At 39.3% G+C, this 25,668-nt stretch overlaps 1 protein-coding gene across 1 annotated transcript in view; it reads left to right on the top strand.

Annotated features, from left to right (window-relative positions):
* NBDY (negative regulator of P-body association) overlaps window positions 1–21,341 on the top strand; it is an 88,528-nt gene extending 67,187 nt beyond the window's left edge. The window contains exon 3 of the mRNA XM_053891564.1: window positions 18,546–21,341. The gene's annotated coding sequence lies outside the window, so the exon portion shown is untranslated. The remainder of the gene's footprint in view (window positions 1–18,545) is intronic.
* The last annotated feature ends 4,327 nt before the right edge of the window (window positions 21,342–25,668 follow it).

The following is a 25,668-nucleotide window of genomic DNA, read 5'->3' as shown; positions in this document are numbered from 1 at the left end:
TTTTAAATTCTTCTTTAATTTCCTACTTAACTCATTAATTCTTTATTAGGATGTTCTTTAACCTCATGTATTTGAGGGCTTTCCAATTTTTTTTCTTGTGATTGACTTCAAGTACTTACAGCCTTGTGTCTTAAAATATGCATGGTATGATCTCAATCTTTTGTACTTGTTGAGGGCTGATTTGTGACCCAGTATGTTATCTATTCTGGAAAATGTTCCATGTGTACTCTGAAAGAATGTGTATTCTGTTGCTTTAGGATAAAATGTTCTGAATATATCTGTTAAGTCTATCTGGTCTAGTGTGTCATTCAAAGCCATTGTGTTTCCTTGTGATTTTCTGCTTAGATGATCTGTCCAATGTTATAAGTGGGGTGATAAAGTCCTGTACTATTATTATATTATTTTCAACTAGTTTCTTCATGTTTGTTATTAATGGATTTATATAGTTGGGTGTTCCAAGTTGGAAGCATAAGTATTTAAAATTTTTAGATCTTATTTGATAACCCCCTTCACTATGGTATAGTGTCCTTCTTATCTCTTGTTACAGTCTGTTTTAAAATCTAGTTTTTTTCCTGGTGTAAGTATGGTTACTCTTTCTTTTGATGTCCATGAGTTTGATAAATTGTTCTCCATTCTCTCACCTTTAATCTTAGGTGTCTTTAGGTCTAAAATGAGTATCTTATAGGCAGCATATACACGGGTATTGTTTTTTGTTTTTTTTTTTTCTTTTACCCATTTTGATGCTCTATTTATTTGAATTGGAGCACTTAGTCCATTTACATTCAGAGTAATGATTGATAAATAAGGATTTAGTGCTGTTGTATTACCTGTTAATTGTTGTTTCTGGAGATTTTCTGTGTTCCTTTTGTAGCCTTTTTTGCAGTTCGTCTTTCTTTCCCACTCAAAGGGTCCCCTTTAATATTTCTTGCATGACTGCTTTACTGGCCATGGACTCCTTTAGTGTTTTGTTTGGGGAAACCCTTTATCTCTCTTACTCTGAATTGAAGCCTAGTTTGATAGAGTGTTCTCGGATGTATATTTTTACCCTTCAGCACATTGAATGTATCATGCCACTCTCCTTTGGTCTTCCAGGTTTTTGTGTAGAGATCTGCTGCCAACCTTTTTTGTCTTCCTTTTTAGGTTAAGGATTTCTTTTCCCTTGCTGCTTTCAGGATTCTTATCTCTGAAATTTTTACTACAATATATCTTGGTATTTTGTGGCTTTTTTGAATTTGATGGGCTTTCTCTGTGTCTGCTGGATTTGGGTATCTGTGTCCTTCCCCAGATTATGGAAGTTTTCAGTTATAATTTGCTCAGATATACCTTCTGCTCCTTTATCCCTCTTTTCTTCTGCAACTCCTATCATATGGATGTTATTATGCTTTATGGAGTCGCTGAGTTCCCTAAGTTTACATTTGTGATCCAACATTTTTCTTTCCCTTTTCTTTTCAGCTTCATAATTTTCCATAATTCTATCTTCTCTACCATGGATTAATTTTCTGTTTCTTCTATCCTACTTGTCATTCAGTCAGTTTTGCATCTCAGTTATAGCATTTTTTTTTATTTTGGCCTGACTACTTTTTTTTTTTTTCCTCTGCAGTAAGGGATTCTCTAGTGTCTTGCATACTTTTCTCAAACAAATCTAGTATCCTTACAATTATTGATTTAAGTTCTAATTCAGGCATGTTACTTATATCTGTTTCAGTTAAATCCCTCCTCATAACCTGTTCCTGTTCTTTACTTTGGGGTGAATGCCTCCATCTTGGCATTTTGTCTAGGTCACTGTTTTGTTTATGTGTATTGGGAAAGCTTGTTATATTACTTGCTTCTGAGACTAATGACTATATTAAGAACAGGTCCTATATTATCCAGGGTCTGGCACTCCAGGAAGTCTCTCAGAGTGTGCACTATGTTTTGTTTTGGCTGCTGTTTCCCTCAGATCAGTTGTCTGGAGTTTCTCCTTGCCTTCAGTCAGGCCTGTTGGACCTTTTCCAGTGTATTTTCCAGTGCATTTCAACTAGGTGTGCTAGTGTCTGCTTGTTAAAATTAGCCTGATCCTGTTACAACTAGAGCTGAAGCTTTGCAGCACTCTATGATCAGTAGACTTTGCATGTGTGAGAGGTTTGTGCTGGTCTTCTGAGGGACAGACAATGCTGCATTGATTCTCAGGTGGACTTGCCCTAGTAAAGATGCACTTGCAGGGTGCAGGAAGGTAGAGTTTGGTGTAAGTCACTCCATCCTCCAATAACGGCTCTTTGTTGCTCACTGAATTTGGTACTGCTGATGGGTGGGGGTCAAAAGCATTGCCCCACTCGCTTGTCCTCGGAACAAGGAGTTTGTGCTCACCATTCTTCAGGAAACCCTGACATAAGAGCAAACGATCTCCCCTCTAGTGTCCTAGGCTTCTGTCTGATCCCTGCATTCACCCTGTATTTGTCCATGCTGTCTACCCACCAGGCGGTGCAGTGTTCTGTATTTTACCTCACGTGCACAGCTGAGTTTCAAAACTCCCATGTTTTAGGGATCTGGCACAGCATGGACCTGCGCTGATCCTCTGGAGGAGGATCTTGCCATGCTGCAGCTGGTTCTAGTGTGTCCCAGAAAAGCAATCGCTTGATCATGTACGGGATTGGAGTGTATGGTAATGCACAGCAAAAAGCTGGCAGAAAGGTTAGTTGCCCTCAACCGTGTGTCTGTTCCTATGCTAATAAACGGGGAAGAGTGTTTGCACCCTGCTGCTCTTCTTTCCCCTGAGCCACTGTGCCACCTCTTCCAAATGCATTTGAAGAAGGGAACTTTCTCTCTCAGTGAGACCCAGAAGGTACCCAGAGCACCCTGTCCGCTCCCGGGGATCTACCCTCCTTTCCCACAGCAGCACTGCTATTCCTGCCAGGCACCACCCAGTGATTGCATGGACTTCTAAAACGTCATATTTTCATCTCTGCTGCTCATGAAGACTTGTGGTAATCAGCTGCTTCCATTTTCCCAGTTAGTTATTTTGGGGAAGTGTTTCTCTTGTGCAATCCCCTGCATACTTCTTTCTCTCTGTTTTATTTCTCTCTCTCTCTTTCTCTCCTCTCTCTGATATCAAAGTTCCTTCCCCTCTGCAGCACCCATGGTTCTTTTTTCCCAAGAATCATATCTCCACACCTCCTACTTTTCACAGTTTGACTTCTTTTCTCTCTGTAGCGCTGCAGTTTGTTTTCTCAGCATTCAAATAGATGTTTGGGTGTTTGGAATGATTTGATTTTTATCTAGTTGTGTTCCAGGGATGAAGCAAGTATAGGCTCCCCTACTGCTCCACCATTTTCTATTTTATTATTATTTAGAGAAGCAAAGATATGAAAGCAACCTAGGTGTCTATTGATAGATGAATCAATAAGGAACCTGTGCCATATACACACAATGGGATAGTATGCAGCCATAAAAATGGATGAGAATTTGCCAGTTACCACTACATGGATGGAACTAGATGGTATTATGCTAGTGAAATTGCTTCTCTGAGAAAGTTAAATACCTATAATTTTACTCATATGTGGAATACAAAAATGAATAAACTAAAAGCAGAATCAAACCTGTGAATACGGAGAAACAACTGGTGGTTTCCAGGGAAGAACGGGTTGGGAAAGTAGGCAAAATGAGTGAAGAAGAGTGGGAGATACAGACTTTCAGTTTTGGAATGAATGGGTCACAGTTATAAAAGGTGTTAAATAGGGAACACAGTCAGTGCTATCGTAATAACATATGGTGAAAGATTGCAGCCACGCTTGTGGTGAACTAGCAAAATATGTACAGATTTTGAATCATCATGTTGTACACCTGAAACGAATGTAACATACTGTGTGCCATCTATACTTTAATTAAAAAAAAAATAAAACCTCTGGGATGCAGCAATAGGAGTTCTAATAGGAAAGTTTTTAATGATAAAGAACTACATTAAAGAAAAAGATCTTAAGGAAATAAAGCGTACATTTGTTTTTATTCCTCCACTTTCTTGGGGTTCACAAATACAAATTGAAAGGGTAAATTATGTTGAAAGACTGTTAGAAGAGCAGATTCACATGCACAAGTTTGACTTTCGGCATTCAGCTTGTAGAAGAAAGGAGTCTATCCAGCAGGCTATAAAGCAAGTACTTGGAACAAAACCAGAATGATTAATAACTACAAAAACTGAACTATATTTGGAGAGTTTATTACATAATTACAGTCATAATGAGTACTACATAATCTCACTATCTTACCATTGCAGTCTGGAAGGGCTTTTTGTTTGTTTATTTTTATATAATTTATTGTCAACTGGGTTTCCATACAACACACAGTGCTCATCCCAACCGGTGCCCTCCTCAATGCCCATTAACCACTTTCCCCTCTCACCGACCCGACATCAACCCTCAGCTTGTTCTTAGTGTTAAAGAGACTCTTATGGTTTGCATCCTTCCCTCTCTGTAACTTTTTCTCCCACCCCCTCCCCCATGGTCTTCTGTTAAGTTGTTCAGGATCCGCATGAGAGTGAAAACATATGGTATATGTCTTTCTGCCTGACTTATTTCACTTAGCATAATACTCTCCAGTTCTATCCAAGATGCTACAAATGGCCGGATTTCATTATTTCTCATTGTCACGTAGTATTCAATTGTATGTATAAACCACATCTTCTTTATCCATTCATCAGTTGATGGACATTTAGGCTCTTTCCATAATTGGGCTATTGTTGAAAGTGCTGCTACAAACATTGCTGTACAAATGCCCCTATGCATCAGTACTCCTGAATCCCTTGGGTAAATTCCTAGGAGTGCTACTGCTGGGTCATAGGGTAGATCTATTTTTAATTTTGTGAGGAACCTCCACACTGTTTTCCAGAGTGGCTGCACCAGTTTGCATTCCCAACAACAGTGCAAGAGGGTTCCCGTTTCTCCACATCCTCACCAGCATCTATAGTCTCCTGATTTATTCATTTCAGCCACTCTAACCAGCGTGAGGTGATATCCCAGTGTGGTTTTGATTTGTATTTCCCTGAGGAGGAGTGACGTTGAGCATCTTATCGTATGCCTGTTGGCCATCTGGATGTCTTCTTTAGAAAAGTGTCTACTCATGTCTTCTGCCCATTTCTTCACAGGATTATTTGTTTTTCGGGTGTGGAGTTTGGTGAATTCTTTATAGATTTTGGATACTAGCCCTTTGTCTGATATGTCATTTGAAAATATCTTTTCCCATTCTGTTGGTTGCCTTTTAGTTATGTTGGTTGTTTCCTTTGCAGTGCAGAAGCTTTTTATCTTCATGAGGTCCCAATAGTTCATTTTTCCTTTTACTTCCCCTGCCTTTGGAGATGTGTTAAGTAAGAACTTGCTGCGGCTGAGGTCAGAGATGGTTTTTTTCTGCTTTCTCCTCTAGGGTTTTTATTGTTTCGTGTCACACATTCAGGTGCTTCATCCATTTTGAGTTTATTTTTGTGAATGGTGTAAGTGAGTGGTCTAGTTTCATTCTTCTGGATGTTGCTGTCCAGCTCTCCCAGTACTATTTGTTACAGAGACTGTCTTTTTTCCTTTGGATATTCTTTCCTGCTTTGTCAAAGATTAGTTGGCCATACATTTGTGGGTCCAATTCTGGAATCGCTATTCTATCCCATTGGTCTATGTGTCTCTTTTTGTGCCAATACCATGATGTCTTGATGATTACAGCTTTGTAGTAGAGGCTAAAGTCTGGGATTGTGATGCCTCTCGCTTTGGTCTTCTTCTTCAATATTACTTTGGCGATTTGGGGTCTTTTGTGGTTCCATACAAATTTTAGGATTGCTTCTGGTAGCTTGGAGAAGAATGCTGGTGCAATTTTGATTGGGATTCCATTGAATATGTAGATTGCTTTGGGTAGTATAGACATTTTAACAATATTCTTCCAATCCATAAGCATGGAATGTTTTTCCATTTCTTTGTATCTTCTTCAATTACCTTCATAAGCTTTCTATAGTTTTCAGCATACAGATTTTTTACATCTTTGGTTAGGTTTATTCCTAGGTATTTTATGATTCTTGGTGCAGTTGTGAATGGGTTCAGTTTCTTTATTTGTCTTCCTGTTGCTTCATTATTAGTGTGTAAGAATGCAACTGATTTCTGTACATTGATTTTGTATCCTGCAACTTTGCTGAATTCATGTATGAGTTCTAGCAGACTTTGGGTGGAGTCTATCGGGTTTTCCATGTATAATATCATGTCATCTGCAAAAAGGGAAAGCTTGACTTCATCTTTGCCAATTTTCATGCCTTTCATTTCATTTTGTTTTCTGATTTCTGATTCTAGAACTTCCAACACTATGTTAAACAACAGCTGTGAGAGTGGACATCCCTGTCATGTTCCTGATCTCAGGGGGAAAACTCATTTTTTCCCCATTGAGGGTATTAGCTGTGGGCCTTTCATAAATGGCTTTTATGATGTTTAAGTATGTTCTTTCTATCCAGTCTTTCTCGAGGTTTTTTATTAAGAAAGGATGCTGTATTTTGTCAAATGCCTTTTTTTCTGCATCTATTGACGGTGTCATATGGTTCTTATCTTTTCTTTTATTCATGTGATGTATCACATTGATGGATTTGTGAATGTTGAACCAACCCTGCCAGCCAGGAGTGAATCCCCCTTGATCATGGTGAAGAATTCTTTTTACATGCTGTTGAATTCGATTTGCTAGTATCTTATAGAGAATTTTTGCGTCCATATTCATCAGGGATATTGGCCCATAGTTATCTTTTTTTCTGGTCACTGTCTGGTTTGGGAAACAAAGTAATGTTGGCTTCATAGAATCAGTCTGGAAGTTTTCTTTCCCTTTCTATTTTTTGGAACAGCTTGAGAAGGACAGGTATTATCTCTGCTTAAATGTCAGGTAGAATTCCCCAGGGAAGCCAAGTGGTCCACGACTCTTGTTTTTTGGGAGATTTTTGATACCTGATTCAATTTCTTCACTAGTTATGTGTTCAAATTTTCTATTTCTTCCCATTTGAGTTTTGGAAGTGTGTGTGGGTGTTTAGGAATTTGTCCATTTCTTCCAGGTTGTCCAGTTTGTTGGCATATAATTTTTCATAGTATTCCTTGATATTTGCTTGTATTTCTGAGGGATGGGTTGTAATAATTCAATTTTCATTCGTGATTTTATCTATTTGGGTCCACTCTCTTTTCTTTTTAAGAAGCCTGGCTAGAGATTTATGAATTTGGGTTATTTTTTTCAAAAAAACCCCTACTGTTGGTTTCATTGATCTGCTCTACTATTTTTGGATTCCATATTGTTTATTTCTGTTCTGATCTTTATTATTTCCCTTCTTCTGCTGGGCTTGGGGTGTCTTGACTGTTCTGCTTCTAGTTCTTTTAGGTGTGCTGTTAGATTTTGTATTTGGGATTTTTCTTGTTTGTTGAGATAAGCCTGGATTGCAATGTATTTTCCTCTCAGGCATGCCTTCGCTGCATCCCAAAGTGTTTGGATTGTTGTATTTTCATTTTCATTTGTTCCCGTATATTTTAAAATTTCTTCTCTAATTGCCTGTTTGGCACATTCATTCTTTAGTAGGATATTCTTTAACCTCCTTGCTTTCCAAGCAAATGTCTGGAGATTTTCCAGATATTTTCATGTGGTTGATTTCAAGGTTCATAGCATTGTGGTCTGAAAGTGTGCATGGTATGATCTCAATTCTTTTATACTTATGAAGGGCTGTTCTGTGACCCAGTACGTGATCTATCATGGAGAATGTCCCATGTGCAGTCGAGAAGAAACTATATTATGCTGTTTTGGGATGTAGAGTTCTAAGTGTATCTGTCATGTCCATCTGGTCCAATGTATCTTTCAAGGCCATTGTTTCTTTACTCTTTGTCTAGATGATCTGTCCAGTGTTGTAAGTGGAGTATTAAAGTCCCCTGCAATTACCACATTCTCATCAATAAGGTTGCTTACGCTTATGATTAATTGTTTCATATATTTGGGTTCCTCCGAATTCGGTACATAGACATTTATAATTGTTAGCTCTTCCTGATGGATAGACCCTGTAATTATTATATAATGCCCTTCTTCATATCTTGTTACAGCCTTTAATTTAAAGTCTAGTTTGTCTGATATAAGTATGGCTACTCCAGCTTTCTTTTGACTTCCAGTAGCATGATAGATAGTTCTCCACCCCCTCACTTTCAATCTGAAGGTGTCCTCATGTGTCAATTGTGTCTCTTATAGACAGAAAATACATGGGTCTTGGTGGTTTTTTTTCCATTCTGATACCCTATGTCTTTTGGTTGGAGCACTTAGTCCATTTACATTAGTTTCATTATTGAAAGATATCGGTTTAGAGTCTTTGTGTTATCTGTAGTTTTCATGCTTGTAGTGATGTCTCAGGTCCTTTGTGGTCCTTGCAACATTTCACTCACATGGTCCCCCTTAGGATATCTTGTAGGGCTGGTTTTTGGTGATGAATTCCTTCAGTGTTTGTTTTTTTTTTAGGGGGGGAACCTTTATCTCTCCTTGTATTCTGAATAACAGATTTGCTGGATAAAGGATTCTTGGCTTCATATTTTTCCTCTTCATCACATTGAAAATTTACTCCCATTCTTTTCTGTCCTGCCAAGTTTCCACAGATAGGTCTGCTACTACCCTTATGTGTCTGCCTTTGTATTTTAAGGCCCATTTATCCCTAGCTGCTTTCAGAATTCTCTCTTTATCCTTGTATTTTGCCAGTTTCACTATGATATGTCATGCAGAGGATCGATTCAAGTTATGTCTGAAGGGAGTTCTCTGTGCCTCTTGGATTTCAGTACCTGTTTCCTTCCCCAGATTGGGGAAGTTCTCAGCTATGATTTGTTCAAGTACACCTTGCAGCCCCTTTATCTTCCTGCTTCTTCTGGAATTCCTATGATACGGATATTGTTCCATTTGATTGAATCACTTAATTTGCTAATTTTCCCCTCGTGATACTGGATTTTTTAAATCTTTTACTCAGCTTCCTCTTTTTCCATAATTTTATCTTCTAATTCACCTATTCTCCCCTCTGCCTCTTCCATCCACGCTGTGGCTGCCTCCATTTTATTATGCACCTAATTTACAGCATTTTTTAATTCATCATGACTATTTTGATCTCTGTAGCAGTAGATTCTCTGCTCTCTTCTATGCTGTTTTCACGCCCAGTGATTAATTTTATGACTATTATTCTAAATTCTTGTTTAGTTTTATTTCTTATATCTGTTTTGATCAATTCATTTGTCGCTTCTTCCTGGAATTTCCTTTGAGAAGAATTCTCCTGTTTCATCATTTTAGCTATTTTTCTGTCCCTTACTAGTTTTAAAAGCTTTTCATGTGCTCTGCCCCTGGGATCACTGCTATATTAAAGGGGGGGGGGTCATACACTGTCCAGGGCCTTGCCCTTCAGGAGATGTTTTTTGAAGATTGTTACTTGCTCTCTGTTGTTGTGACTTTGGTTATTTTATTTCCCTACTCTTGGACTCTCCACCAGGTGTGCTTTGATTTGTTCCTTGATGTAGCCCTGGAAAGGAAAACAACCAGAGAAACCAACAGGAAACAAAAACATGCAAACACACAAACAAATTAAAGCAAACAAACAAACAAAAACCATCCAAAAGGAAAAAACCAGAAACACCATCTACAGGTAAAGAACAGGGTGGAGGCGGTGCTGATGGAAGAGCATATACAAAGACATAAATGACAGGTGAGGGGAAAAAGAAAAACATTAACCAGGCAGAGAGACTAAATGGCCTAATCCATAGAGAGAGAGAGGAAAATAAAGAAGGAGACAGAGAAGAAGAAATGAAGATAAAGTTAACCAGACAGAGAAACTAGATGGCTTGATTATTCCAGAGAGAGGGAAAGGAAAGTAAAGAAGGAGGTGTAGAACCTGTTTCAAGAGAATGCATTAAATTTGTCTGCTTAAACAAACCAACAACCAGAGTAACCAGCCTAGAGGAGGGAAATGATAAGTAGGAGAAAAGAAGAATGAATATATCTAAATAACAAGAATTGTCCAAGAATTAATGCAGGGAATGCAGTAGTGCTAGTCTAGAGGAGGGGGCTGTCTGGTTCTTCAGTGTCCATCCTGCTCCAGTAGTTACCTGGCGGCAGAAGGCCGTGTTTTGGTGTAGGTGGGTCCCGCCTCCATTCTGGGCCCCATGGACCGATTCTTGAGGCCCAGCCTTGGTGGGGGCGGGGGGAGGGCATAATGGCGATCTCCCAGTCTCTTCTCCACAGGCCCGGTGATCCAAATCACGTCTTTGGAGTTGTCCTCGCTGTGCTGTGGGCAGACATGGCAGTCTGTCTCCCTCCCCCGACTCCCGTGCCCTGGCGCTTGGCTGGAATTCTAACTCCCACTCTGTGCACCCTGGCACTGGGGAAGCACCTCTCCATGTTGCCAGATATGTGGTTCTGGCTTGTTTTGTCCTGTCCCACAGCACTTCAGGGAGTGGACCACTTTCTCCTACTGTGGACCGCACCCCTGACCTAGACACTGAGCCTGGGGGTGACTCCCCTTCTCCCCAGGTGTGCTAACAGGGCACCTGGACCCAGTCCAGAGAAAGCCCCGCAGTTAGAGATGGGATCCCTCTCTGTCCCAGTCAAAGAGGTTTTTATCTTGTCCAAAGACAGTACTACACTTCCCCAGCCTCTCTTTCTCTTCACTTTGTCTTTGCACAGAAGAGGGTCCCTTCCCTCCATGCCTACTTGGCCCATTTTATCTCCCCCAGTTTCCAATCACCCACCTATGGCATGCCAGATTGTTCTGGTGTCTCCCTGATAGACTCAGTCTCTTTTCCTCCCAGCGGAAAGAGTTTATATAGAATGTGATAACACTTTAAAGACATGTTATGGATTCATTGTTAGCTTCCAGAATGTACAAAACACTAATATGGTAATATCGAAGCACAAATAACTCAATAGAAGAATGGTCAAAGAAAGACAACTCTTATAATAAAAAGAAAGACAAAATATAAATGTTCAATAATAATAATAAGTTGATTTCATTACTATCACGGGAATATAATTCAACATGAGATACCACTTTTAGCCGATCATACTTCCAATAATTAAAAGTCTCCATCATCTTCAATTTTAAGAAAGATGTGGTGAGATATACACTGTTTATGAGAGTGTAATTTTTTAATGTTTATTTTGAGATGGAGACAGAGAGAGAGGGCAAGGGGGAGGGGCAAAGAGAGAAGGAGAGAAAGAATCCCAAGCAAGCTCCATGCTGTCAGTGAAGAGCCCAGCATGGGGCTCGATCTCACAAACCATGAGATCATGACCTGAGGCAAAATCAAGAGTTGGACACTTAACTAACTGAGCTACTCAGGCTCCCCGAGATTGCAATATTTAATACTATTTTAGCAATATCAAAACTTTAATGTGTATGCTCTTTGATACATATTTTTTGTGGAAACTGTGAAAATACTCCTACATATGAACAAATACAATTTAATAAAGAAAAGTTGTATGGGTACTAAATGCTTTTTACCAGAAGAATTATTTATAATTATTCTTTCAACCATTTAGTTCGCTAGCAAAGTAAGCCATCACTTTAGACACCTAGATGGCATAAGCTAGGTATAAAATTTCCAGCAAACCTATGCTGGGGCTTCCTAATTACCTCTTTTTCTTTAAATTACAAAAAAAAAAAGTATGGGGAGATAGGACGATGGCGGCATAGGAGGACGCTGGGCTCACCACGCGTCCTGCTGATCACTTAGATTCCACCTACACCTGCCTAAAGAACCCAGAAAACCGCCAGAGGATTAGCAGAATGGAGTGTACGGAGCCAAGCGCAGACAAGAGGCCCACAGAAGAGGGTAGGAAGGGCGGCGAGGCGGTGCGCGCTCCACGGACTGGTGGGAGGGAGCCGGGGTGGAAGGGCAGCCTGCCGGCCAAGCAGAGCCCCCTAGTCTGGCTGGCAAAAGTGGAGAGGCAGGATGGAGTGTGTTCCCACAGCAAGCGCGACTTAGCATCTGGGAGGTCATAAGTTAACAGCTCTGCTCCGAAAGCGGGAAGGCTGGAGGACAAAAGGAGGGAGAGCTGCTGAGCCCCGGGATGAGAGAGCTCAGTTTGGCGGGAAACAAAGGCGCTCACCAGCGCCATCTCCGTCGCCCATCCCCCAGCCAAAATCCCAAAGGGAACCAGTTCCTGCCAGGGAACTTGCTTGCTCCACCCAAACACCCAACGCTGTGCTTCTGCGGAGCCACCCCTCCGGCAGCGGGTCTGACTCCCTCCCGCTGCCACAGGGCCCCTCCTGAAGTGGCTCACCAAAAGGAGAAGCGAGCTAAGCCTGCCCCTCGTGCCCCCGTGCACCTTGCCGACCCACCCCAGCTAATACGCCAGATCCCCAGCAACACAAGCCTGGCAGTGTGCAAGTAGCCCAGACGGGCCACGCCACCCCACAGTGAATCCCGCCCCTAGGAGAGGGGAAGAGAAGGCACACACCAGTCTGACTGTGGCCCCAGTGGTGGGCTGGGGGCAGACATCGGGTCTGGCTGCGGCCCTGCCCACCAACTCCAGTTATACACCACAGCACAGGGGAAGTGCCCTGCAGGTCCACACCACTCCAGGGACTCTCCAAAATGACCAAACGGAAGAATTCCCCTCAGAAGAATCTCCAGGAAATAACAACAGCTAATGAACTGATCAAAAAGGATTTAAATAATATAACAGAAAGTGAATTTAGAATAATAGTCATAAAATTAATCGCTGGGCTTGAAAACAGTATAGAGGACAGCAGAGAATCGCTTGCTACAGAGATCAAGGGACTAAGGAACAGTCAGGAGGAGCTGAAAAACGCTTTAAACGAAATGCAAAACAACATGGAAACGACGACGGCTCGGATTGAAGAGGCAGAGGAGAGAATAGGTGAACTAGAAGATAAACTTATGGAAAAAGAGGAAGCTGAGACAAAGAGAGATAAAAAAAATCCAGGAGTATGAGGGGAAAATTAGAGAACTAAGTGATACACTAAAAAGAAATAATATACGCATAATTGGTATCCCAGAGGAGGAAGAGAGAGGAAAAGGTGCTGAAGGGGTACTTGAAGAAATCATAGCTGAGAACTTCCCTGAATTGGGGAAGGAAAAAGGCATTGAAATCCAAGAGGCACAGAGAACTCCCTTCAGACGTAACTTGAATCGATCTTCTGCATGACATATCATAGTGAAACGGGCAAAATACAAGGATAAAGAGAAAATTCTGAAAGCAGCAAGGGATAAACGTGCCCTAACGTATAAAGGGAGACCTATAAGACTCGTGACTGATCTCTCTTTTGAAACTTGGCAGGCCAGAAAGGATTGGCACGAGATCTTCAGTGTGCTAAACAGAAAAAAATATGCAACCGAGAATCCTTTATCCAGCAAGTCTGTCATTTAGAATAGAAGGAGAGATAAAGGTCTTCCCAAACAAACAAAAACTGAAGAAATTCATCACCACTAAACCAGCCCTACAAGAGATCCTAAGGGGGATCCTGTGAGACAAAGTAGCAGAGACATCACTACAAGCATAAAACATACAGACATCACAATGACTCTAAACCCATATCTTTCTATAATAACACTGAATGTAAATGGATTAAATGCGCCAACCAAAAGACATAGGGTATCAGAATGGATAAAAAAAAACAAGACCCATCTATTTGCTGTCTACAAGAGACTCATTTTAGATCTGAGGACACGTTTAGATTGAGAGTGAGGGGATGGAGAACTATTTATCATGCTACTGGAATCCAAAAGAAAGCTGGAGTAGCCATACTTATATCAGACAAACTAGACTTTAAATTAAAGGCTGTAACAAGAGATGAAGAAGGGCATTATATAATAATTACAGGGTCTATCCATCAGGAAGAGCTAACAATTATAAATGTCTATGCACCAAATATGGGAGCCCCCAAATATATAAAACAATTACTCATAAACATAAGCAACCTTATTGATAAGAATGTGGTAATTGCAGGGGACTTTAACACTCCACTTACAGAAATGGATAGATCATCTAGGTACACGGTCAATAAAGAAACAAGGGCCCTGAATGATACATTGGATCAGAGGGACTTGACAGATATACTTAGAACTCTGCATCCCAAAGCAACAGAATATACTTTCTTCTCGAGTGCACATGGAACATTCTCCAAGATAGATCATATACTGGGTCGCAAAACAGCCCTTCATAAGTTTACAAGAATTGAAATTATACCATGCATACTTTCAGACCACAATGCTATGAAGCTTGAAATCAACTACAGGAGAAAGTCTGGAAAACCTCCAAAAGCATGGAGGTTAAAGAACACCCTGCTAAAGAACGACCGGGTCAACCAGGCAATTAGAGAAGAAATTAAAAAATATACGGAAACAAACGAAAATGAAAATACAACAATCCAGACGCTTTGGGATGCAGCGAAGGCAGTCCTGAGAGGAAAATACATTGCAATCCAGGCCCATCACAAGAAACAAGAAAACTCCCGAATACAAAATCTAACAGCACACCTAAAGGAAATAGAAGCAGAACAGCAAAGGCAGCCTAAACCCAGCAGTAGAAGAGAAATAATAAAGATCAGAGCAGAAATAAACAATATAGAATCTAAAAAAAACGGTAGGGCAGATCAACGAAACCAAGAATTGGCTTTTTGATAAAATAAACAAAATTGACAAAGCTCTAGCCAGACTTCTCAAAAAGAAAAGGGAGATGACCCGAATAGATAAAATCATGAATGAAAATGGAATTATTACAGCAAATCCTTCAGAGACACAAACAATTATCAGGGAATACTATGAAAAATTATATGCCAACAAATTGGACAACCTGGAAGAAATGGACAAATTCCTAAACACCCACAGTCTTCCAAAACTCAATCAGGAGGAAATAGAAAGCTTGAACAGACCCATAACCAGCAAAGAAATTGAATCGGTTATCAAAAATCTCCCAACAAATAAGAGTCCAGGGACAGATGGCTTCCCAGGGGAGTTCTACCAGACGTTTAAAGCAGAGATAACACCTATCCTTCTCAAGCTATTCCAAAAAATAGAAAGGGAAGGAAAACATCTACACTCATTCTATGAAGCCAGTATTCCTTTGATTCCTAAACCAGACAGAGACCCAGTAAAAAAAGAGAACTATAGGCCAATATCCCTGATGAATATGGATGCAAAAATTCTCAATAAGGTACTAGCAAATGGAATTCAACAGCATATAAAAAGAATTATTCACCATGATCAAGGAGGATTCACTCCTGGTTGGCAGGGTTGGTTCAACATTCACAAATCCATCAATGTGATACATCACATGAATAAAAGAAAAGATAAGAACCATATGACACCGTCAATAGATGCAGAAAAAAAGGCATTTGACAAAATACAGCATCCTTTCTTAATAAAAAACCTCGAGAAAGTCTGGATAGAAGGAACATACTTAAACATCATAAAAGCCATTTATGAAAGGTCCACAGCTAATACCCTCAATGGGGAAAAAATGAGTTTTCCCCCTGAGATCAGGAATACGACAGGGATGTCCACTCTCACCGCTGTTGTTTAACATAGTGTTGGAAGTTCTAGCATCAGCAATCAGACAACAAAAGGAAATCAAAGGCATCAAAATTGGCAAAGATGAAGTCAAGCTTTCACTTTTTGCAGATAACATGATACTATACATGGAAAATCCGATAGACTCCACCAAAAGTCTGCTAGAACTCATACATGAAATCAGCAAAGTAGCAGGGTACAAAATCAATGTAGAGAAATCAGTTGCATTCTTCTACACTAACAATGAAGCAACAGAAAGACAAATAAAGAAACTTATCCCATTCACAATTGCACCAAGAAGCATAAAATACCTAGGAATAAACCTAACCAAAGATGTAAAAAATCTGTATGCTGAAAACTATAGAAAGCTTATGAAGGTAATTGAAGAAGATACAAAGAAATGGAAAGACATTCCATGCTTATGGATTGGAAGAATAAATATTGTCAAAATGTCAACACTACGCAAAGCTATCTACACATTGAATGCAATCCCAATCAAAATTGCACCAGCATTCTTCTCGAAGCTAGAACAAGCAATCCTAAAATTCATACGGAACCACAAAAGGCCCCGAACAGCCAAAGTAATTTTGAAGAAGACCAAAGAAGGAGACATCACAATCCCAGACTTTAGCCTCGACTACAAAGCGGTCATCATCAAGACAGCATGGTATTGGCACAAAAACAGACACATAGACCAATGGAATAGAATAGAAACCCCAGAACTAGACCCACAGACGTATGGCCAACTCATCTTTGACAAAGCAGGAAAGAACATCCAATGGAAAAAAGACAGTCTCTTTAACAAATGGTGCTGGGAGAACTGGACAGCAACACGCAGAAGGTTGAAACTAGACCACTTTCTCACACCATTCACAAAAATAAACTCAAAATGGATAAAGGACCTGAATGTGAGACAGGAAACCATCAAAACCCTAGAGGAGAAAGCAGGAAAAGACCTCTCTGACCTCAGCCGTAGCAATCTCTTACTCGACACATCCCCAAAGGCAAGGGAATTAAAAGCAAAAGTGAATTACTGGGACCTTATGAAGATAAAAAGCTTCTGCACAGCAAAGGAAACAACCAACAAAACGAAAAGGCAACCAACGGAATGGGAAAAGATATTTGCAGGTGACATATCAGACAAAGGGCTAGTATCCAAAATCTATAAAGAGCTCACCAAACTCCACACCCGAAAAACAAATAACCCAGTGAAGAAATGGGCAGAAAACATGAATAGACACTTCTCTAAAGAAGACATCCGGATGGCCAACAGGCACATGAAAAGATGTTCAACGTCGCTCCTTATCAGGGAAATACAAATCAAAACCACACTCAGATATCACCTCACGCCAGTCAGAGTGGCCAAAATGAACAAATCAGGAGACTATAGATGCTGGAGAGGATGTGGAGAAACGGGAACCCTCTTGCACTGTTGGTGGGAATGCAAATTGGTGCAGCCGCTCTGGAAAGCAGTGTGGAGGTTCCTCAGAAAATTAAAAATAGACCTACCCTATGACCCAGCAATAGCACTGCTAGGAATTTACCCAAGGGATACAGGAGTACTGATGCATAGGGGCACTTGTACCCCTCTCAGCACTCTCAACAATAGCCAAATTGTGGAAAGAGCCTAAATGTCCATCAACTGATGAATGGATAAAGAAATTGTGGTGTATATACACAATGGAATACTACGTGGCAATGAGAAAGAATGAAATATGGCCTTTTGTAGCAACGTGGATGGAACTGGAGAGTGTGATGCTAAGTGAAATAAGCCATACAGAGAAAGACAGATACCATATGGTTTCACTCTTATGTGGATCCTGAGAAACTTAACACATGGGGAGGGGAAGGAAAAAAAAAAAGAGGTTAGAGTGGGAGAGAGCTAAAGCATAAGGGACTGTTAAAAACTGAGAACAAACTGAGGGTTGATGGGTGGTGGGAGGGAGGGGAGGGTGGGTGATGGGTATTGAGGAGGGCACCTTTTGGGATGAGCACTGGGTGTTGTATGGAAACCAATTTGACAATAAACTTCATATATTGAAAAAAATTATTCTTTCATACAATGGAATATCATGAAGCAGTTGAAACAATGGGAAAGTTCTGTTTCGATATAGAAAATTCGTTGTGGGTGCCTGGGTGGCTCAGTTGGTTGAATCGGACTTTGGCTCAGGTCATAATCTCAGAGTTCGTGAGTTCAAGCCCTGTGTCAGTCTCTGTGCTGACAGCTCAGAGCCTGAAGCCTGCTTCAGATTCTGTGTCTCTCTCTTTTTCTCTGCCCCTACCCCACTCATGCTCTGTCTCTCAAAAATGAATAAACGTTAAAAAAAGAAAGAAAAATCATTGAGACATTATTAATTGTATCTAAACAATTAGGAGAATAGTATGTATCGTATGATCTAATAATTTATCAAAGCCTCTTATCTAAAAGTTTACATTAGTGTAAATACTATCTGTGTGTACATTTAAATGCATAGAAAAATGTCTCGAAAGTACCGATACTTGTGTTTTCTTCTGGATATAGGAGGACTGAAGAAAGGCAAAAGTTTGGTGGCAAGAGTGTTTGTCTGTGTTGTTTGGATTATTTATAGTTCCATTATATCCATTTATCATTTGTGTGAATAAATAAATACAGATCTTCTAAAGAACATAAAAATGTGTTGAGGGCTAAAGGGGTCAACATGGGGCCAGTTGATCAGTTAAAGAAGCCTAGAAAAACAAGAAACACAGAAATAGACTTCCCAGCACTTTTCTTAGGGAAAAAAAAAATTCCTAAGATGATGAAACATCTGGTCTATGTGACAGATAAATCATTGTGCAGTCAGACTCTTCAGACATAAAGCAAGATGCCAGTTATCAGCATCATATGACTTTGATTTTGTGTTTATGAAGAAATGCTCTAATAGTTCTGATTTTCTTGTAACTCACCTAGAAGGGAAAGCGGGGTGTTATCTTCTCAACAGTCATATCTGACCCGTATGATACTTGCATTTCTCGGTATGAGTTAATTAATTGACCTTCTTTGTTTATATCTTTCAGTCTTGTGATAATCAGCATAATGTCACCTCCTGAATTTGAATGAATTATGGGACATAACCAAGATCAGACTGTAGACGTCTAAGATTGAAGGCCATGGCCTGGATCCTAATGAACTCACCAGGGCAAATAAACCCTGTGAGATGGCCCTGCAGCAGCCAATCAATGTTCTTTTGTGCCACCCAGTCCCTGCTGTGTAACTTTGAATTTCTATAAATCCATTAAGGTCCCAATAAATTTTGTGTCTCATTGCTCTCTTAGTTCTATATGACTACTAGCTAATAAACTGAATTTTTAGTAAATGTTTTGTAATAACTCCAAATACAAAATGCTACTAAAATTGGTGTCAAAATATAACTTTTTTTCCTACAAATGGCCTTCTACTCATTTTTTGTAGTGTGGAAATATCAGGGAAGTGCGTGTGGGAGAGATAAAGGGTAAAATCTGAAAAAGAATTAAAGTTCCAGAACATTCTCCTCCCTTTACTGTCAATATTTCCATGCTGTCTATCTATCCTATGATATGCCTTATTCATATAGATAATTTTTTTCCTGATCATGATGGTTGATGTGCTTGTTTTTTGTAAAATTCCACTTGTAAAATGTTCTGTATTAAAGAAATAAGGTATGTCAATTAAAAGCATTTATGAAAATTAGAACTTCCGGGGAAGATGCTGAAGTAGGAAGATCCTAGGCTCATCCCATCCCATGATACACCTAAATACCCACATCAGTATAAATAATGCAGAAAATGACCAAAACACTGGAAGAACAGACTCTCCACAGCTAAATGCAGAGAAGAGGCCACATCGAAAGGGGTAGTAAGGGCTGAGATGTAGTTGGGAGACAAACTGTCCCATTGGATTGTCTGAAAGGAGGAGGGAGGTCTCAGCCATGGGGAGGGGAGAGGAGCAGACCCCACACAAGTCACCCCCAGCATGGAGGATGCACAATAGGAAAATGAATCCACATAACATTTGGCTTTGAAAACCAGAGTGACATAACTTAACAAGTTTTTAGTCAGTGGGGCTGAACACCTGGAACTTTAAAAATCAGCCAGCTTGTCTCTGGGAGAGGTAGAAGTTGATGAGAGATTGAGTTGCCACGGTGAAAGAGATAGCACAATAATCATTCTCCCTAGATACAGCATAGAAGCGTCAGTTTGAAAAATACCTGTGATATATGAGAGGGAGATCTGTTTACCAATCTCAGAGTGTGTGCTGAAAAGGGCAGGAATCTTCAGGAGACTTTGTCAGAACAAAAGAGCTAGTTGGCACCATTTCCCTTCCCCACCCCCAGCCTAGATACCTGGACACCTGCGTGAACCAGGGCAGAACAATCTCCACCTAGCTTGCTAACAGCGTACCATGCCCCTATGCCCTTCTGTGTATCTACCCCCTGCAGTCCAACCCCAGCAGGTGTTTTCCAGATTGGCTGCAGGTCCCCACCTACATGGACCTTGATGGCATCATGCACCCTGCCCTCATGTTCTCTTGAAGACCCACCCTATCCCACATGCTCTTGACAGGTGTCCATCAAAGTGGCACCACAAACATGGCCATGTGCAACGAGCCCCAAAAGGGCAAGAACCACACCAAAGTGACTCCTGACCAGAGGAGAGGGGAAGTAAACCACACAGAATAGTTTGCAGCCTCAGCAGTGGGTTGGGGGCAAAATATCTTCTGACGTCAGGCCCCACCCACCAATGAAAGCTTCTCAAGGGACAACACAGGGAGAGCACGCTTCAGTTTGGTGCCATTGCAGCTCTGGAAAACACCAAGTCTAACCTAACACAAGCTAAAAGCTGCCTTACACTGGCCCATTAGCAACAGAAAATAACCTTTCCCACAACAAGCCAAAGGAGGCATTGCAGATGGCTGGACAGTGGGGCACACACAGTGCACAAAGGAGACATCCCTAAAGTACCAGGTTGTCATGAGCAGGGGACATTGCACTGCAGAGCACTACAGGACTTCTTCTTCACATGGCCATTACTATCAAGTGCAGAAGACATAGCTGAACTTCCTACTATATAGAAATAGAGGGAGAGTTAAACAAAATGAGGAGATAGGTGAACAGGTCCCAAATGAAAGAGCAAGGCAAAATTAAAGCAGGAGAGCTAAATAAAACAAGTAATATGCTTGATAGAGAATTTAAGGTAATGGTCATAAAGATATTCACTGGACTTCAGAAAGGAGGGAAGGACCTCAGTAAGATCCTCAACAAAGAGAAAACAAAACAAAAGAACCAAGCAGAAATTAAGAACTCAATAACTGAAATTTAAAATACACTGGAAGGAATAAATAGTAGACAAGAGGAAGCAGAAAAGATCAGGTACTTGGAGGACAGAATAATGAAAAGCAATCAAGTTGAAGAGGAAAGAGAAATAAAGAATAATAAAATAGATTAAGGGGACTCAGTGACACAATAAAGTGTAACATTCATATTATACCAATCCTAGAAGAAGAAATAGAAAGTGGGCATAAAATTTATTTGAAGAAATAATAGCTGAATATTTCCCTAATCTGGGGAAGATAACAGACGTCCAGATCCAGGAAGAAATGAGAGCCCCCCAAGAAAATCACCCAAGGATCTCCACACCAAGACAGATATGTAAAACGGCAAAAAGTAGCCACAGAGAATTCTAAAAGCAGAAAGAGAAAAGTAAACAGTTGAATACAAGGGAAATCCAGAGGGCTATCAGCAGATTTCTCAGCAGAAACTTTGCAAGCCAGAAAGGAGTGACTTGGCATATTCAAATCGCTGAAAGGAAACAAAACAAAACAAAACAAAACAAAACGGCAACCAGAATACTCTATCAAGCAAGGCTATCATTCAGAACAGAAGGAGAGATTTAAATTTTTCCTAAACAAAGTTAAAGGAATTCATACCAGCCTTACAAAAATGTTAAAGGGTAATCTGAGTGGAAATGAAAATTGATAAGGAGGAATAAAAAAATAAGCACAAAATCAGCAAAATTAAGTATATTTATAAAAATCAGTCCAGGTATTCTGTGGGAAATAAGTTTAGCCATTCTGTGAACTTGCATCAATGGGTGAAGAAGGCTTAGGACAAATCCATAGGAATGGGAAGCCACAGGATGAAAGCGTCCAGGATACATAAACGGTGTAAGTGCCTCCAACACAGGACAAAAGCAGAAAGCTGCTTTCACAAGATGGAGCATCCAGAATAGGCAAACAGGTAAATAGGGCTATAGATGGCCACAGCAAGGCGAAATCGCCCAGAGTGGAGCTAATTAGAAAAAAAAAAAAAAAAAAAAAAAAGCTACCTTGTTGACCTTGATGTAGCATGCTCTGTCTTATCTCCTAGGCAAGTTGAGATAAACAGACGTGGCACCTGGTGCCTGCAATAAACAGCCATCTGCTCAGCCTGAGGATTTTGTTTTATATTGACCCAAACCCCTAACACCGTATCTTCGAAACCCCCTTTCTCTCACACACGAGTTAATCATCACTGTTTCATTGTCTTTTTCTGCATGTTCATCACGTTTGTAAGCCTTCTGATCTTAATAAAAATGGAGCAAGAACCCTTACTCAAGGCTCTTGTCTCCTCCCAGACATTAGCCTCTCTTACATTTAATTCTGCGTCTACTCTCTTGCTGGACAAGAGAGAACTCCAGACTCAAAATCTGTGACAGTATTTATAATATAAAAATGTTAACGTGAACACATATACATAAAATGTAGGGGACAGTTTTAAAAATTTAGTGCATTTAGAATTGTTCAAACTTAAGTGGCCATCAACTTAATATAGATTACTGTATGCATGGAATGCTATATATAAACCCAATGGCAGCGACAAATAAAAGACTTGTCACAGATATGCAAAAAATAAAGGAAATGGATGTCAAGCATATTCACTACAAAAACCATGTAAAATCACATGAGAAGAGAGTAAGAGAAGAAAGGAACAGAGAACCAAAAAAAGCCATAAAACAATAAGTACATACCTATAAATAATTACTTTGAATGTATATGGATGAAATGCTTCCACTAAAAGACATAAAGTGAGTAAATGCATAAAAAACCAAGACCCGTCTATATCCTGCCTTCAACAGATTTGCTTTAGACCTAAGGACACATGAAGACTGAAATTGAAATGATAGAAAAACATTTATCATGCAAATGGAGGTGAGAAGAAAGCTGGGGTAGCAATATTGGAAAAATAGACTTTATTATTTGTTTTTGGAAAAATAGACTTTAAAACAAATACTGTAACAAGAAACAAAGACAAGTAACGATAAACAGAACAGTCAAACAAGAAGATATGACAGTTGTAAATATTTATGCACCCAGTTGGGAGAGCCAAATACATAAAGCAACTATTAACACATATGAAGGAAGAAATGTATAGTCATACAGTAATAGTATGGAACTTTGACACCAAACTTACATCAATGGGTAGATCATCCAGACAGGAAAATAACAAAGAAATGGCGGCCTTGAATGACACATTGTACCAGATGGATCTAACAGATATATTCATAACATTTCACCCAAAAACAGAATACCCATTATTTTTTTTAATATCCCTGAAGAATATTTTTATTAAGTTTTTAGCTCCAATATAGTTAATATAGTGTTTTATTAGTTTCAGGTGCACAATATAGTGGTGGAACAATTCTATACATTACTCAGTGCTTATCATGATAAGTGTACTCTTTAATCTTCATCACCTATTTCACCCATTATCCCACCCACCTCCCCTCCAGTAACCATCAGTTTGCTTTCTATAGTCATGAATGTTTCTTTGTCTCTCTTTCATTTTCCTTTGTTAGTTTTTTTTTTTTTTGTTAATTCCACATAATGTTTCTTAATTTCTCTTTCTGTGACTTCATTATTGGTGTATAGAAATGAAACAGATTTCTGTACTTTGATTTTGTACCTGCAACAGTACTGAATTCGTTTATAATTTACAGAAGTTCTTTTGGTGGAGTCTTTCAGGTTTTCTATATACAGTATCATGTCATCTGCAAATAGTGACAGTTTTACTTCATACTGATTTGGATGCCTTTTATTTCTTTTTGTTGTCTGATTACTGTGGCTAGGACTTCCAGTACTATTTTGAATAAAAGTGGTGAGAGTGGACATCTTTGTCTTATTTCTGACCTTAGAGAAATACCTCTCAGTTTTTCCCCATTGAGGATGATGTTAGCTGTGGGTTTTTCAGATGTGGTCCTTATCATTTTGAGGTATGTTCTCTCTAAACCTACTTTGTTGCGGGGTTTTTATCATGAATGGATGTTTTACTTTGTCAAATGCTTTTTCTGCATATGTTGAAATGATCATATGGTTCTTATCTTTCTCTTATTTATATAATGTATCATGTTGATTGATTTGTGAATATTAAACCGCTCTGGCAACTCAGTAATAAAACACACCTGATCATGGTGAATGATTTTTTTTAATGATCGTTGAATTCAATTTGCTACTATTTTATTGAGAAGTTTTGCATCTATATTCATTAGGGATATTGTCCTATCTTTCTATATTTTAGTATTGTCTTTATCCCCTTTTGGTATCAGGATAATGCTGTCCTCATAGAATGAATTTGGAATATTTCCTCCCTTTCCTAATTTTTGGAATAGTCTGGGAAGAATAGGTAGTGACTCTTCTTTAAATGTTTGGTAAAATTTGCCCGTGAAGACATCTGCTCCTGTATTTTGGTTTGTTGGGAGTTTTTTTATTACTGTATCAATTTTCTTGCTAGTTATCAGTCTGTTCAAACTTTTTATTTCTTCCTGTTTCATTTTTGGTAGTTTATATGTTTCCAGGAATTTATCCATTTCTTCTAAGTTGTTCAATTTGTTGGCATGTAGTTTTTCGTAATATTCTCTTGTAACGGTTTGTATTCCTGTGGTGTTGTTTTTTTATGTCTCCTCTCTCATTTGTGATTTTATTTATTTGAGCCCTTTTGCTTATATTTCTTAGTAAGTGTGGCCAGAGGCTTATAAATTTGATTTTTGCTTTTTTTTTTTGAAAGAACCACCTTCTGTCTCCATTGATTTGTTCTACCTTTTTGTTTGTTTGTTTTTATATCATTTATTTCTGCTTTAATGTTTATTGCTTCCTTCCTTTTGATGATTTCAAGGTTCTTTTTTGAGGGACAGAGAGTATGAGTGGGGGAGGAACAGAGATAGAGGGAGAGAGAAAACTTTTTTTTTACAGTTCTGTATCATATTTATTGAAAGAAAAAATCCATGTAGAGTGGATCCATGCAGTTCAAACCCAATTGTTCAAGAATTGTTCAAGAATCACCTCATCAATATAAGGTGAATGAGTTCTGGGGATCTACTGTACAGCATGGTCACTATAGTTAACATACTGGATTGTATACTTGGAAGTTGCTACGAGAAGAGACCTTTCATGTGCTCACATAACAACAATAAAACAGTAACAGTGTGAAGTGAAGGATGGGTTAACTAACCTTACTATACTAATAATTTCACAATATATATGTGTATCATCATCACATTGTATACCTTAAACTTACACAGTGTTTTTTAATTCCCTCTTTTAAATTTTTTAATATAAAGTTTAGTTAGTTGGTTCAGGAATAGAATTCAGTGATTCATCACAACACCCAGTGCTCATCACAACAAATGGTCTCCTTAATACCCATTACTCATCTAGCCCATCTCCCACTCACCTCCCTCCATCATCCCTCAGTTTGTTCTCTATGATTAAGAGTCTCTTGGGAGACAGAGACTATTAAGCAGTTTCCATGCCCCGTGTGGAGCCTGATGGACGCTCAATCTCACAAATGTGAGATCATAACCTGATCCAAAATCAAGAGTCAAATGCTTAACCGACAGAGCTACCCATGCTCCCCTGGTTTTAGGTTTTGTTGGTTGTTTCTTTTCTATCTCTTTTAGGTTTAAGATTAGGTTGTTTATTTGAGACCTTTCTTGCTTCTTGATTTAGGCCTGTATTGCTATAAACTCCCTGTTAGAACTGCTTTTGCTTCATCCCAGAGTTTTTTAAACATTGTGTTTTAATGTTCATTTGGTTCCATTTATTTCTTTTTTGTTTGTTTGTTTGTTTTCTTGTTGCTTTTCATTCTAATTTCAATTAACATATAGTGTTATACTGGTTTCAAGTATACAA

This window comes from Panthera pardus, unplaced genomic scaffold (assembly GCF_024362965.1).
Source record: "Panthera pardus isolate Hobbes unplaced genomic scaffold, ASM2436296v1 HiC_scaffold_27, whole genome shotgun sequence".
Classification (NCBI taxonomy): domain Eukaryota; kingdom Metazoa; phylum Chordata; class Mammalia; order Carnivora; family Felidae; genus Panthera; species Panthera pardus.
This window is presented reverse-complemented; position numbering and strand designations above follow the sequence as displayed.